Here is a 12,821-nt window from a genome sequence, read left to right as displayed (position 1 = left end):
AGGTGTCATGAGAGATGTAATATGCCGGACCTGGGATATTTTTCTCACAGCTGTCTTCAGGAGTCGGTTTAGATCTCGGAAGGCTGCCTCATCTCTACAAATACACCACAAAGAAAATCAGAACATGAAAACTTTGATACAAGAAGTAATTTGCACAAAAGTCCACTTCATCATATCCTAGGAGTCGACACATGTTTTGATTAATTTGTCAAGTTGCCCGTGAAACAACCATAACATTGTCAGCTTACGTGGATGAAAGGTTTTTATCTAACAGTTGAAGTTCCTCGGCTATCACTAAAATGTTGGCACTATTTGAACATGATTCATCGGGACCTGGTATGGCTCCAATTTTACAATGAATTTTGAATAAAGTTGTGTCTATCACAAAAAATGCATACAGTATGGAACCTCTTCAAGTAGAAATCTGGACATTATTGCTTAACCCCTTTATCCCATATGACGTACTATCCCGTCAAGGTGACCTGGGACTTAATTCCCAGTGACGGTAATAGTACGTCATATGCGATCGGCCGCGCTCACGGGGGGAGGGCGGCCGATCGCAGCCGAGTGTCAGCTGACTATCGCAGCTGACATCCGGCACTATGTGCCAGGAGCGGTCACGGACCGCTCCCGGCACATTAACCCCCGGCACACTGCGATCAAACATGATTGCAGTGTTCCGGGGGCATAGGGAAACATCGCGCAGGGAGGGGGATCCCTGCGGGCTTCCCTGAGACGATCGGTACAAGGCGATGTGCTCACCTTGTACCGAGTGTCTCCTCCCTGCAGGCCCCATATCAAAAATGGTCATGGGGCTACTTCCGGGTCCTGCAGGGACTACTTCCGGGTCCAGAGCAGGCGCTGGTAAGCAAGGAGCAGGGCATGCCAGGTCGCTGATCTGACACAGTGCTCTGCAAAGTGTCAGATCAGCGATCTGTCACTATACAGTGATGTCCCCCCTGGGACAAAGTAAAAAGGTAAAAAAAAATTTTTTACATGTGTAAAAAAAAATAATTCCTAAATAAAGAAAAAAAAATATATATATATTGTTCCCATAAATACATTTCTTTATCTAAATTTAAAAAAAAACAATAAAAGTACACATATTTAGTATTGCCGCGTCCGTAACGACCCGACCTATAAAACTGTCCCACTAGTTAATCCCTTCAGTGAACACCGTAAAAAAAAAACAACGCTTTATTATCATACTGTCGAACAAAAAGTTGGAATAACACGCGATCAAAAAGACGGATATAAATAACCATGGTACCACTTAAAACGTCATCTTGTCCTGCAAAAAACGAGCCACCATACAGCATCATCAGCATAAAAAATAAAAAAGTTACAGTCCTCAGAATAAAGCGATGCAAAAATAATTTTTTTTCTATAAAATAGTTTTTATCGTATAAAAAGCGCCAAAACATAAAAAAAAGATGTAAATGAGGTATCGCTGTAATCATACTAACCCGAAGAATAAAACTGCTTTATCCATTTTACCAAACGTAGAACGGTTTAAACACCCCCCCAAAAAAAAAAGAAATTCATGAATAGCTGGTTTTTGGTCATTCTGCCTCACAAAAACCAGAATAAAAAGTGATCAAAAAGTGTCACGTGCCCGAAAATGTTACCAATAAAAACGTCAACTCGTCCCGCAAAAAACAAGACCTCACATGACTCTGTGGACCAAAATAAGGAAAAATTATAGCTCTCAAAATGTGGTAATGCAAAAAATATTTTTTGCAATAAAAAGCGTCTTTTAGTGTGTGACGGCTGCCAATCATAAAAATCCACTAGAAAACCCGCTATAAAAGTAAATCAAACCCCCCTTCATCACCTCCTTAGTTAGGGAAACATAAAAAAATAAAAAAAATGTATTTATTTCCATTTTCCCATTAGGGCTAGGGTTAGGGCTAGGGCTAGGGTTAGGGCTAGGTTTAGGGCTAGGGTTGGGACTAGGGTTAGGGTTGGGGCTAGGGTTGGGGTTAGAGTTAACAAAAAAGTGTGAAACAACTGAAATTATGTCTTATATTCTAGGTTCTTCAAAGTAGCCACCTTTTGCTTTGATGACTGCTTTACACACTCTTGGCATTCTCTTGATGAGCTTTAAGAGGTAGTCACCGGAAATGGTTTTCACTTCACACGTGTACCCTGTCAGGTTTAATAAGTGGGATTTCTTGCCTTATAAATGGGGTTGGGACTATCAGTTGTATTGTGCAGAAGTCTGGTGGATACACAGCTGATAGTCCTACTGAATAGACTGTTAGAATTTGTATTATGGAAAGAAAAAAGCAGCTAAGTAAAGAAAAATGAGTGGCCTTCATTACTTTAAGAAATGAAGGTCAGTCAGTCTGAAAAATTGGGAAAACTTTGAAAGTGTCCCCAAGTGCAGTGGCAAAAACCATCAAGCGCTACAAAGAACCTGGCTCACATGAGGACCGCCCCAGGAAAGGAAGACCAAGAGTCACCTCTGCTTCTGAGGATAAGTTTATCCGAGTCACCAGCCTCAGAAATCGCAGGTTATCAGCATCTCAGATTAGAGACCAGGTCAATGCCACACAGGGTTCTAGCAGCAGACACATCTCTACAACAACTGTTAAGAGGAGACTTTGTGCAGCAGGCCGTCATGGTAAAATAGCTGCTAGGAAACCACTGCTAAGGACAGGCAACAAGCAGAAGAGACTTGTTTGGGCTAAAGAACACAAGGAATGGACATTAGACCAGTGGAAATCTGTGCTTTGGTCTGATGAGTCCAAATTTGAGATCTTTGGTTCCAACCTGTTATGAAAGGTAATTCAGTACCACAATGGACATAGAGGTCAGCGCAGATACAGTGACCTGGCAATAACCCAAAAAACAAGAACGAGCTCTGAGACGTGGGAACTCTGTTGACCGCAATCCCTAATCCTCTCCAACCACACTAAAGGCAGCCGTGGTTTGCGCCTAACGCTCCCTATGCAACTCGGCACGGCCTGAGAAACTAGCTAGCCTGAAGATAGAAAATAAGCCTACCTTGCCTCAGAGAAATACCCCAAAGGAAAAGGCAGCCCCCACATGTAATGACTGTGAGTTAAGATGAAAAGACAAACGTAGAGATGAAATAGATTTAGCAAAGTGAGGCCCAACTTTCTGAACAGAGCCAGGATAGGAAAGGTAACTTTGCGGTCAACACAAAACCCTACAAAAACCACGCAAAGGGGGCAAAAAGACCCTCCGTACCGAACTAACGGCACGGAGGTACACACTCTGCGTCCCAGAGCTTCCAGCAAGCAGTAAAAAACAAATTGACAAGCTGGACAGAAAAAAACAGCAAACAAATAGCAAAGAGGAACTTAGCTATGCAGAGCAGCAGGCCACAGGAACGATCCAGGAGGAAACAGGTCCAATACTAGAACATTGACTGGAGGCCAGGATCAAAGCACTAGGTGGAGTTAAATAGAGCAGCACCTAACGACTTCACCACATCACCTGAGGAAGGAAACTCAGAAGCCGCAGTACCACTTTCCTCCACCAACGGAAGCTCACAGAGAGAACCAGCCGAAGTACCACTTGTGACCACAGGAGGGAGCTCTGCCACAGAATTCACAACAGTACCCCCCCCTTGAGGAGGGGTCACCGAACCCTCACCAGAGCTCCCAGGATGACCAGGATGAGCCATATGAAAGGCACGAACAAGATCGGGAGCATGGACATCAGAGGCAAAGACCCAGGAATTATCTTCCTGAGCATAACCCTTCCACTTAACCAGATACTGGAGTTTCCGCCTTGAAACACGAGAATCCAAAATCTTCTCCACAATATACTCCAACTCCCCCTCCACCAAAACCAGGGCAGGAGGATCAACAGATGGAACCATAGGTGCCACGTATCTCCGCAACAATGACCTATGGAATACGTTATGTATGGAAAAAGAATCTGGAAGGGTCAGACGAAAAGACACAGGATTAAGAACCTCAGAAATCCTATACGGACCAATAAAACGAGGTTTAAACTTAGGAGAGGAAACCTTCATAGGAATATGACGAGAAGATAACCAAACCAAGTCCCCAACCCGAAGTCGGGGACCCACACAGCGTCTGCGATTAGCGAAACGTTGAGCCTTCTCCTGGGACAAAGTCAAATTGTCCACTACATGAGTCCAAATCTGCTGCAACCTGTCCACTACAGTATCCACACCAGGACAGTCCGAAGACTCAACCTGCCCTGAAGAGAAACGAGGATGGAACCCAGAGTTGCAGAAAAACGGTGAAACCAAGGTAGCCGAGCTGGCCCGATTATTAAGGGCGAACTCAGCCAAAGGCAAAAAGGACACCCAGTCATCCTGATCAGCAGAAACAAAGCATCTCAGATATGTTTCCAAGGTCTGATTGGCTCGTTCGGTCTGGCCATTAGTCTGAGGATGGAAAGCCGAGGAAAAAGACAAGTCAATGCCCATCCTACCACAAAAGGCTCGCCAAAACCTCGAAACAAACTGGGAACCTCTGTCAGAAACGATATTCTCTGGAATGCCATGTAAACGAACCACATGCTGGAAAAACAATGGCACCAAATCAGAGGAGGAAGGCAATTTAGACAAGGGTACCAAATGGACCATCTTAGAGAAGCGATCACAGACCACCCAAATGACTGACATCTTTTGAGAGACGGGAAGATCTGAAATAAAATCCATAGAGATGTGTCCAAGGCCTCTTCGGGACTGGCAAGGGCAAAAGCAACCCACTGGCACGAGAACAGCAGGGCTTAGCCCGAGCACAAATCCCACAGGACTGCACAAAAGTACGCACATCCCGCGACAGAGATGGCCACCAAAAGGATCTAGCCACTAACTCTCTGGTACCAAAGTTTCCAGGATGACCAGCCAACACCGAACAATGAACCTCAGAGATAACTTTATTCGTCCACCTATCAGGGACAAACAGTTTCTCCGCTGGGCAACGATCAGGTTTATTAGCCTGAAATTTTTGCAGCACCCGCCGCAAATCAGGGGAGATGGCAGACACAATTACTCCCTCTTTGAGGATACCCGCCGGCTCAGATACACCCGGAGAGTCGGGCACAAAACTCCTAGACAGAGCATCCGCCTTCACATTTTTAGAGCCCGGAAGGTATGAAATCACAAAGTCAAAACGGGCAAAAAAACAACGACCAACGAGCTTGTCTAGGATTCAACCGCTTGGCAGACTCGAGATAAGTCAAGTTCTTATGATCAGTCAAGACCACCACGCGATGCTTAGCTCCTTCAAGCCAATGACGCCACTCCTCGAATGCCCACTTCATGGCCAGCAACTCTCGATTGCCCACATCATAATTTCGCTCAGCAGGCGAAAACTTCCTGGAAAAGAAGGCGCATGGTTTCATCACCGAGCAATCAGAACTTCTCTGCGACAAAACAGCCCCTGCTCCAATCTCAGAAGCATCAACCTCAACCTGGAATGGAAGCGAGACATCTGGTTGACACAACACAGGGGCAGAAGAAAAACGACGCTTCAACTCTTGAAAAGCTTCCACCGCAGCAGAAGACCAATTGACCAAATCAGCACCTTTCTTGGTCAAATCGGTCAATGGTTTAGCAATACTAGAAAAATTGCAGATGAAGCGACGATAAAAATTAGCAAAGCCCAGGAACTTTTGCAGACTTTTCAGAGATGTCGGTTGAGTTCAATTATGGATGGCTTCGACCTTAACAGGGTCCATCTCGATAGTAGAAGGGGAAAAGATGAACCCCAAAAATGAAACCTTCTGAACACCAAAGAGACACTTTGATCCCTTCACAAACAAAGAATTAGCATGCAGGACCTGAAACACCGTTCTGACCTGCTTCACATGAGACTCCCAATCATCCGAGAAGATCAAAATGTCATCTAAGTACACAATCAGGAATTTATCCAGGTACTCTCGGAAGATGTCATGCATAAAGGACTGAAACACTGATGGAGCATTGGCAAGTCCGAATGGCATTACTAGATACTCAAAATGGCCCTCGGGCGTATTAAATGCAGTTTTACACTCATCGCCTCGCTTAATACGCACAAGATTATACGCACCACGAAGATCTATCTTGGTGAACCAACTAGCCCCCTTAATCCGAGCAAACAAATCAGATAACAATGGCAATGGGTACTGAAATTTAACCGTGATCTTATTTAGAAGGCGGTAATCTATACAAGGTCTCAGTGAACCATCCTTCTTGGCTACAAAAAGAACCCTGCTCCTAATGGCGACGACGACGGGCGAATATGCCCCTTCTCCAAAGACTCCTTCACATAACTCTGCATAGCGGCGTGCTCAGGCACAGATAAATTAAACAGTCGACCTTTTGGGAATTTACTACCAGGAATCAAATCGATAGCACAATCACAATCCCTATGCGGAGGTAGGGTATCGGACTTGGGCTCATCAAATAAATCCCGGTAATCAGACAAGAACTCAGGAACCTCAGAAGGGGTGGATGACGAAATAGTCAGAAATGGGACATCACCATGTACCCCCTGACAACCCCAGCTGGACACAGACATGGATTTGCAATCTAATACTGGATTATGGACTTGTAGCCATGGCAACCCCAACACGACCACATCATGCAGATTATGCAACACCAGAAAGCGAATAACCTCCTGATGTGCAGGAGCCATGCACATGGTCAGCTGGGTCCAGTACTGAGGCTTATTCTTGGCCAAAGGCGTAGCATCAATTCCTCTCAATGGAATAGGACACTGCAAGGGCTCCAAGAAAAACCCACAACGCCTAGCATACTCCAAGTCCATCAAATTCAGAGCAGCGCCTGAGTCCACAAATGCCATGACAGAATACGATGACAAAGAGCAGATCAAGGTAACAGACAGAAGAAATTTTGACTGTACCATACCAATGGTGGCAGACCTAGCGAACCGCTTAGTGCGCTTAGGACAATCAGAGATAGCAAGAGTGGAATCACCACAGTAGAAACACAGCCCATTCAGACGTCTGTGTTCTTGCCGTTCAACTCTGGTCAAAGTCCTATCGCACTGCATAGGCTCAGGTTTAAGCTCAGGTAATACCGCCAAATGGTGCACAGATTTACGCTCGCGCAAGCGTCGACCGATCTGAATGGCCAAAGACATAGACTCATTCAGACCAGCAGGCATAGGAAATCCCACCATGACATCCTTAAGGGCTTCAGAGAGACCTTTTCTGAAAATAGCTGCGAGCGCACCTTCATTCCACTGAGTGAGTACGGACCACTTTCTAAATTTCTGACAATATACCTCTATTTCATCCTGACCCTGACACAGAGCCAGCAAATTCTTCTCTGCCTGATCCACAGAATTAGGCTCATCGTACAGCAATCCGAGCGCCAGGAAAAATGCATCGATATTACTTAATGCAGGATCTCCTGACGCAAGAGAAAATGCCCAGTCCTGAGGGTCGCCACGCAAAAAAGAAATAACGATCCTAACTTGTTGAACTGGGTCACCAGAGGAGCGAGGTTTCAAAGCCAGAAATAGTTTACAATTATTTTTGAAACTCAGAAATTTAGTTCTATCTCCAAAAAACAAATCAGGAATAGGAATTCTCGGTTCTAACATAGAATTCTGAACCACAAAGTCTTGAATACTTTGTACTCTTGCCGTGAGCTGATCCACACATGAAGACAGACCTTTAATGTCCATTGCTACACCTGTGTCCTGAACCACCCAAATGTCTAGGGGAAAAAAAAGGCAAAACACAGTGCAGAGAAAAAAAAATGGTCTCAGAACTTCTTTTTTCCCTCTATTGAGAATCATTAGTACTTTGGGCCTCCAGTACTGTTATGAAAGGTAATTCAGTACCACAATGGACATAGAGGTCAGCGCAGATACAGTGACCTGGCAATAACCCAAAAAACAAGAACGAGCTCTGAGACGTGGGAACTCTGTTGACCGCAATCCCTAATCCTCTCCAACCACACTAAAGGCAGCCGTGGATTGCGCCTAACGCTCCCTATGCAACTCGTCACGGCCTGAGAAACTAGCTAGCCTGAAGATAGAAAATAAGCCTACCTTGCCTCAGAGAAATAGCCCAAAGGAAAAGGCAGCCCCCACATGTAATGACTGTGGGTTAAGATGAAAAGACAAACGTAGAGATGAAATAGATTTAGCAAAGTGAGGCCCAACTTTCTGAACAGAGCGAGGATAGGAAAGGTAACTTTGCGGTCAACACAAAACCCTACAAAAACCACGCAAAGGGGGCAAAAAGACCCTCCGTACCGAACTAACGGCACGGAGGTACACCCTCTGCGTCCCAGAGCTTCCAGCAAGCAGTAAAAAACAAATTGACAAGCTGGACAGAAAAAAACAGCAAACAAATAGCAAAGAGGAACTTAGCTATGCAGAGCAGCAGGCCACAGGAACGATCCAGGAGGAAACAGGTCCAATACTAGAACATTGACTGGAGGCCAGGATCAAAGCACTAGGTGGAGTTAAATAGAGCAGCACCTAACGACTTCACCACATCACCTGAGGAAGGAAACTCAGAAGCCGCAGTACCACTTTCCTCCACCAACGGAAGCTCACAGAGAGAACCAGCCGAAGCACCACTTGTGACCACAGGAGGGAGCTCTGCCACAGAATTCACAACAGCAACCACCGTGTCTTTGTGCGACGCAGAAAAGGTGAACAGATGGACTCTACATGCCTGGTTCCCACCATGAAGCATGGAAGAGGAGGTGTGATGGTGTGGGGGTGCTTTGCTGGTGACACTGTTGGGGATTTATTCAAAATTGAAGGCATGCTGAAGCAGCATGGTTACCACAGTATCTTGCAGCGGCATGCTATTCCATCCGGTTTGCGTTTAGTTGGACCATCATTTATTTTTCAACAGGACAATGACCCCAAACACACCTCCAGGCTGTGTAAGGGCTATTTGACCAAGAAGGAGAGTGATGGGGTGCTACGCCATATGACCTGGTCTCCACAGATGGTTTGGGGTGAGCTGGACCGCAGAGTGAAGGCAAAAGGGCCAACAAGTGCTAAGCATCTCTGGGAACTCCTTCAAGATTGTTGGAAGACCATTCCCGGTGACTACCTCTTGAAGCCCATGAAGAGAATGCCAAGGGTGTGCAAAGCAATCATCAAAGCAAAAGGTGGCTACTTTGAAGAACCTAGAATGTAAGACATAATTTCAGTTGTTTCACACTTTTTTGTTAAGTATATAATTCCACATGTGTTAATTCATAGTTTTGATGCCTTCAGTGTGAATGTACAATTTTCATAGTCATGAAAATACAGAAAAATCTTTAAATGAGAAGGTGTGTCCAAACTTTTGGTCTGTACTGTATACACCAGATGTAAAGGATGTAAAAAGCACCATAAAACCTCATCACAAGTGTCAAAGCATGACATACGTGTCCGAAACGCGCATTGGGGTGGGTGGCATCGTGGTCCCTCAGGTAATCCAATTGTTACTACTTCTACTGGTCATGCTCCATTGCTATTTGTATGTCATGTTTTGACACTTGTAATCAGGTTTTATGGTGCTTTTTACATCATTTACATCTGGTGTATATATATATATATACATATATATATATATATATATATATATATATTCCTATGAACTCTTTGCACAATGCACTGGCACTTTTTGAGCTGACTATTTATTGAGTACTTACTAATGATTGCCTGTTGAGTACTGCCTTGCGACCTTTTTTGGTGAGTCTTTTGTGATCTCCCTGTTATCTCTACTTTTTTATTATTGTTATGTCATTTTTGAGTTAATAAAATAGTTACTTTTATATAAATTTGGTTCTTTTGGTGCTCTTGTTTCTCTTTGGTTGTTCTGTGGGGTCACAATTGAGATGAATCTGTGCTGCACTTTATGTACATGCTCAGTAGTGAGGCAGTGCTGAGGAGTCATAGTTGAGATGAATCTGTGAGCACTTTATGCACATGCTCAGTAGTGAGGCAGTGCTGTGGAGTCATAGTTGAGATGAATTTGTGCTGCACTTTATGTACATGCTCAGTAGTGAGGCAGTGCCGTGGAGTCATAATTGAGATGAATCTGTGCTGCACTTTATGCACATGCTCAGTAGTGAGGCAGTGCTGTGGAGTCATAGTTGGATGAATCTGTGCTGCACTTTATGTATATGCTCAGTAGTGACCAGTGCTGTGGAGTCAGGTGAGATGAATCTGTGCTGCACTTTATGTACATGCTCAGTAGTGAGGCAGTGCTGAGGACTCAGGTGAGTAGAATCTGTGCTGCACTTTATGTACATGCTCAGTAGTGACCAGTGCTGTGGAGTCATAGTTGAGATGAATCTGTGCTGCACTTTATGTACATGCTCAGTAGTGAGGCAGTGCCGTGGAGTCATAATTGAGATGAATCTGTGCTGCACTTTATGCACATGCTCAGTAGTGAGGCAGTGCTGTGGAGTCATAGTTGGATGAATCTGTGCTGCACTTTATGTATATGCTCAGTAGTGACCAGTGCTGTGGAGTCAGGTGAGAAGAATCTGTGTTGCACTTTATGTACATGCTCAGTAGTGACCAGTGCTGTGGAAACATAGTTGAGATGAATCTGTGCTGCACTTTATGTACATGCTCAGTAGTGAAGCAGTGTCGTGGTGTCATAGTTGAGATGAATCTGTGCTGCACTTTATGCACATGCACAGTAGTGAACAGTGCTATGGAGTCAGAGTTGAGATGAATCTGTGCTGCACTTTATGTACATGCTCAGTAGTGAAGCAGTGTCGTGGAGTCATAGTTGAGATGAATCTGTGCTGCACTTTATGCACATGCACAGTAGTGAACAGTGCTGTGGAGTCATAGTTGAGATTAATCTGTGCTGCACTTTATGTACATGCACAGTAGTGACCAGTGCTGTAGAGTCATAGCTGAGATGAATCTGTGCTGCACTTTATGTACATGCTCAGTAGTGAAGCAGTGCCGTGGAGTCATAATTGAGATGAATCTGTGCTGCACTTTATGCACATGCTCAGTAGTGAGGCAGTGCTGTGGAGTCATAGTTGGATGAATCTGTGCTGCACTTTATGTATATGCTCAGTAGTGACCAGTGCTGTGGAGTCAGGTGAGAAGAATCTGTGTTGCACTTTATGTACATGCTCAGTAGTGACCAGTGCTGTGGAATCATAGTTGAGATGAATCTGTGCTGCACTTTATGTACATGCTCAGTAGTGAGGCAGTGCCGTGGAGTCATAATTGAGATGAATCTGTGCTGCACTTTATGCACATGCTCAGTAGTGAGGCAGTGCTGTGGAGTCATAGTTGGATGAATCTGTGCTGCACTTTATGTATATGCTCAGTAGTGACCAGTGCTGTGGAGTCAGGTGAGAAGAATCTGTGTTGCACTTTATGTACATGCTCAGTAGTGACCAGTGCTGTGGAATCATAGTTGAGATGAATCTGTGCTGCACTTTATGTACATGCTCAGTAGTGAAGCAGTGTCGTGGTGTCATAGTTGAGATGAATCTGTGCTGCACTTTATGCACATGCACAGTAGTGAACAGTGCTATGGAGTCAGAGTTGAGATGAATCTGTGCTGCACTTTATGTACATGCTCAGTAGTGAAGCAGTGTCGTGGAGTCATAGTTGAGATGAATCTGTGCTGCACTTTATGCACATGCACAGTAGTGAACAGTGCTGTGGAGTCATAGTTGAGATTAATCTGTGCTGCACTTTATGTACATGCACAGTAGTGACCAGTGCTGTAGAGTCATAGCTGAGATGAATCTGTGCTGCACTTTATGTACATGCTCAGTAGTGAAGCAGTGCTGTGGAGTCATAGTTGGATGAATCTGTGCTGCACTTTATGTATATGCTCAGTAGTGACCAGTGCTGTGGAGTCAGGTGAGAAGAATCTGTGTTGCACTTTATGTACATGCTCAGTAGTGACCAGTGCTGTGGAATCATAGTTGAGATGAATCTGTGCTGCACTTTATGTACATGCTCAGTAGTGAGGCAGTGTCGTGGGGTCATAGTTGAGATGAATCTGTGCTGCACTTTATGCACATGCAAAGTAGTGACCAGTGCTGTGGAGTCAGAGTTGAGATGAATCTGTGCTGCACTTTATGTACAGGCTCAGTAGTGAGGCAGTGCTGTGGAGTCATAGTTGAGATTAATCTGTGCTGCACTTTATGTACATGCACAGTAGTGACCAGTGCTGTAGAGTCATAGCTGAGATGAATCTGTGCTGCACTTTATGTACATGCTCAGTAGTGAGGCAGTGCTGTGTGGTCAAAGTTGAGATGAATCTGTGCTGCACTTTATGCACATGCTCAGTAGTGAGGCAGTGCTGTGTAGTCGGGTGAGATGAATCTGTACTGCACTTTTTGTACATGCTCAGTAGTGACCAGTGCTGTGGAGTCATAGTTGAGATGAATCTGTACTGCACTTTATGTACATGCTCAGTAGTGATTAGTGCTGTGGAGTCATAGTTGAGATGAATCTGTACTGCACTTTATGTATATGCTTAGTAGTGACCAGTGCTGTGGAGTCAGGTGAGAAGAATCTTTGCTGCACTTTATGTACATGTTCAGTAGTGACCAGTGCTGTGAAGTCAAAGTGAAGATGAATCTGTGCTGCACTTTATGTACATGCTCAGTAGTGACCAGTGCTGTAGTCATAGTTGAAATGAATCTGTGCTGCACTTTATGCACATGCTAAGTAGTGAGGTAGTGCTGTGTAGTCGGGTGAGATGAATCTGTACTGCACTTTATGCACATGCTCAGTAGTGACCAGTGCTGTGGAGTCAGAGTTGAGATGAATCTGTGCTGCACTTTATGTACATGCTCAGTAGTGAGGCAGTGCTGTGGAGTCATAGTTGAGATTAATCTGTGCTGCACTTTTTGT

The 12,821-nt window shown here is 44.6% G+C and overlaps 1 long non-coding RNA gene across 1 annotated transcript in view; it reads left to right on the top strand.

The window, feature by feature from the left end:
* Positions 1–338, top strand: part of LOC138667221 (uncharacterized) — a 95,092-nt gene extending 94,754 nt beyond the window's left edge. Inside the window, exon 3 of the long non-coding RNA XR_011318654.1 lies at positions 3–338. This is a non-coding gene — a long non-coding RNA (uncharacterized lncRNA). The remainder of the gene's footprint in view (positions 1–2) is intronic.
* The last annotated feature ends 12,483 nt before the right edge of the window (positions 339–12,821 follow it).

Source organism: Ranitomeya imitator, chromosome 2, assembly GCF_032444005.1.
Source record: "Ranitomeya imitator isolate aRanImi1 chromosome 2, aRanImi1.pri, whole genome shotgun sequence".
In the NCBI taxonomy this organism is placed as follows: Eukaryota; Metazoa; Chordata; class Amphibia; order Anura; family Dendrobatidae; genus Ranitomeya; species Ranitomeya imitator.
Note: the sequence above shows the minus strand (reverse complement) of the source record. Positions and strands in the feature narration are given on the sequence as shown.